We start from the raw sequence: 3,768 nt of genomic DNA on the forward strand, positions 1-3,768 counted from the left end.
GCCTTCTCAAGGTGGACTTGCATAGGCTACTTATTGTCTGGTAGTACAAGTCACTGTTAATGGCTTTTTCGTGCTCGCTGAATTCGATGAGTATCGTATCTCGGACGTCGAAGAAATCTGTGAATATCACCTAGCCTGTTGAGGGCACAGATAGGAATTTTTGAGGGAGAGATGACGACTCAAGCTTCCAGGTCCCTAGATGTCTCACTACGTTATCCCAAAGAGGCGTATACGAATTTCATACGGTTTGGTTGTTACGACGTTTTCTATGTTTTCAATACACATTTATCCCACTGTGAGACAAGATGGGCAGTGTCTTTAATGGAAAAATGTTTGCAGTCACCTACGGAACCTTGACTGTAACAGACGTGGACCTCTTCTGCAGAAATTTCTCTGGGAAGTCCTTGTTTTGTGTTTTATTGTATTGTATTAAACCAGGGACCTAGAACCGACGGAGAGGCTTCGTCCGGCCGTAGCTTTCAGTGGTTCACATCCCCACAATAGGCCACAGCAGTCCACCCAACCCACCACCACCCCACACCGAACCCGGGGTTATTGTGGGTTTCGGCTCCCAGTGGACCCCGCCGGGAACGTCTCATACCAGACGAGTGTAGCTCCAAATGTTTGCGTGGTGAAGTAATTATGGTGTACGCGTACGTGGAAACGGTGTTTGTGCAGCAATCGCCGACACAGTGTAACTGAGGCAGAATAAGGGGAACCAGCCTGCATTCGCCGAGGTAGATGTAAAACCGACTTAAAAACCATCCACAGGGTAGCCGGCACACCGAACCTCGACACTAATAAGCCGGGCGGATTCGTGCCGAGGACCGTCACGCCTTCCCGTTCGGGAAGCAGCGTGTTAGACAACGCGGCTAGCCGGGCGGGCTAGGAAGTCCTTACTCATTCTCCATACAGTTCCAATCTCTCCCCGTAAGATTTCCATATTTTTGGAGAAAGACTTCTGTGGCCGTAGATTTGCTTCGGACTAGGAGCTGCGTCCGCATCTCGTGGTCGTGCGGTAGCGTTCTCGCTTCCCGCGCCCGGGTTCCCGGGTTCGATTCCCGGCGGGGTCAGGGATTTTCTCTGCCTCGTGATGACTGGGTGTTGTGTGATGTCCTTAGGTTAGTTAGGTTTAAGTAGTTCTAAGTTCTGGGGGACTGATGACAACAGCTGTTAAGTCCCATAGTGCTCAGAGCCGAGCCAAGGAGCTGCACACCTGAGTACAATCATGGCTCCAGACGCAACCGCCGGCCGGTGTAGCCAAGCGGCTCTAGGCGCTTCTGTCTGGAACCGCGCGACCACTACGGTCGCAGTTTCGAACCCTGCCTCGGGCATGGATGTGTGTGATGTCCTTAGGTCAGTTAGGTATAAGTAGTTCTAAGTTCTAGGGGACTGATGACCTCAGAAGTTAAGTCCCATAGTGCTCAGAGCAATTTTAACCATTTTGAACCAGAGGCAACCGCAAACATTTATCCATGAAGGCACTGACTGTGTTGTGATACAGTGGGATAAATGTATTAAATTAGTATTAAATTGTAATCAGCTTCCTTATTTCTTTTTCTATCGGTCTCGTTTTCCTTTGACTGCCTCTTATATTACTTCATGCGTCCCAGTTTAGCCAGTAAAATGACAGCAGAAGTGTTTTATTTTTCCATCCATCAAATGTCTATGAAAGACAAGTTTTCAAGTCGAGACAGTGTCTAGTTATAGATTGGTGTATCTTTAGGATGAAATCAAAAGCTTCTGTGTCTTTCCACGTGGAACTATGTGAGCACCACAGTTTTTCTACACATTCGCTTCCAAAATTAAAAGCTTGTGGCTCTTGTTCGATGTACACTGCTCGTCATCAAAATTGCAGCACCAAGTAGGATAGCAAATAACGCATTTTGCTCATTGTGCGTATACAGTATAGTAATAAGAGTACATTATTAAGTTTGAAGGTAATTTTTGGGTATACTGGATGTCAAATTTAGTTGTCAGAGCTGTCATCTCTTGTAGCAGCAATGACACAAACCCGGTTGAGAATCGAGTAAAACAGAGCTTGGGCGACAGATACGGCAGCGTCGTTCCTTGCTGCTTCAATCTACATCTACATATTCCCCTCAAGCCACCGTACGGTGCGTTTCGGAGGGTAACCTGTACCACTACTAGTTATTTCCTTTCCTGTTCCGCTCGTAAATAGAGCGAGTACGTTCCTATGGGACCAAACTGATGGAGTCATCGGTCCCTAGCCTAACACATTACTTAATCTAACTTAAATTAAGTTACGCTAAGGACAACACACACACACACCCATGTCCGAGGGAGGACTCGAACCTTCGATGGGCGGGGCGGCGGAGGAGGGGGGGGGGGGGAGGCCCCTCGAACCGGGGCAAGGCGCCCAGACCGCACGGCTATGCAGTGCGGCGCCGGTTCTCTAAATTTTCTCAATAGTGTTTCTTCTAGGGATTCATATCTGTGTTCCTGAAGCATCTCTATACCACTTACCTGTTATTAAAACCTAAAACAAACTAAACTGCGGCCGAACAGGCCATGAAGGCCCAACAGTACCGACCGGCCGCCGTGTCATCCTCAGCCCACAGGCGTCACTGGATGTGGATATGAAGGGCATGTGATCAGCACACCGCTCTCCCAGCCATAAGTCAGTTTACGAGTCCGGAGCCGCTACTTCTCAACCAAGTAGCTCCTCAGTTTGCCCCTCGAGGGCTGAGTGCATCCCGCTTGCCAACATCGCTAGGGAGACGGGATGGTCACCCATCCAAGTGCTAGCCCAGCCCGACAGCACTTAACTTCGGTGATCTAACGGGAACCGGTGTTACCACTGCGGCATGGCCATTGGCGTTTTTCAAACCTAGCGGTAACAAATCTAGCAACCCACTTCTGAACTGCTAAGATATCTTTCTTCAGTCCGATCTGGTACGGATCCCAAACACTCGAGCAATACTCAAGAATACGTCGCACCATCGTTCTATATGCGGTCTCCTTTACAGGTGAACCACTCTTTCCTCAAATTTTGCCAATAAAACGAAGACGACCATACGCCTTCCTACCGCATTTCTCACATGCTCGTTCCATCTCATATCGCTTTGCAACGATACGCCCAGATATTTAAACGACCTGACTGTGTCAAGCAGGACTCTAGTAATACCGTATCCAAACATTACAGGTTTGATCTTCGTACTCATCCGTATTGCCTTACATTTTTCCACATTTAGGGCTAGCTTCCATTCATAACACCAACTGGAAATTTTGTCTAAGTCATATTGCATCTTCCTATAGTCATTCAACTTCGATACCTTACCGTACACCACGGCTTCATCAGCAAACAACGGCAGATTACTGCCCACTCTGTCCACCAAATCATTTACGTATATAGAGAACAACAGCGGTCCCATCGCACTTCGCTGGGGCACTCCTGGCGATACCCACATCTCTGATGAACAGTCGTCGTCGAGGACACCATACTGGATTCTATTACTTAAGAAGTCTTCGGGCCACTCACACACAGGGTGACGATTAGTGAACTACATGAAATAAAATCATCATAGCTTGTGAACGGTTTGCGTTGGACGTTCAATCTCCACGGCTGGCCGCGGGGCATGATGGGAATTAGTATGCGCTGTACGGTTTGGTTTAGTGACGAAGCCCACTTTTACTGGGATGGGTTCGTCAATAAGCAAAACTGGCGCTTTTGGGGGAATGAGATTACGCATTTCGCCATCGAGAAGTCTCTTCACCCTCACCGGGTGACTGTGTGGTGTGCAATAT

General features: G+C 48.3%; 1 pseudogene; it reads right to left on the minus strand.

Annotated features, from left to right (window-relative positions):
* Window positions 1-2,722: 2,722 nt before the first annotated feature.
* On the minus strand, window positions 2,723-2,840 carry LOC124557218 (annotated as a pseudogene).
* Between the last annotated feature and the right edge of the window lie 928 nt (window positions 2,841-3,768).

The sequence above is a fragment of the Schistocerca americana genome, chromosome X (genome assembly GCF_021461395.2).
Source record: "Schistocerca americana isolate TAMUIC-IGC-003095 chromosome X, iqSchAmer2.1, whole genome shotgun sequence".
Classification (NCBI taxonomy): Eukaryota; Metazoa; Arthropoda; class Insecta; order Orthoptera; family Acrididae; genus Schistocerca; species Schistocerca americana.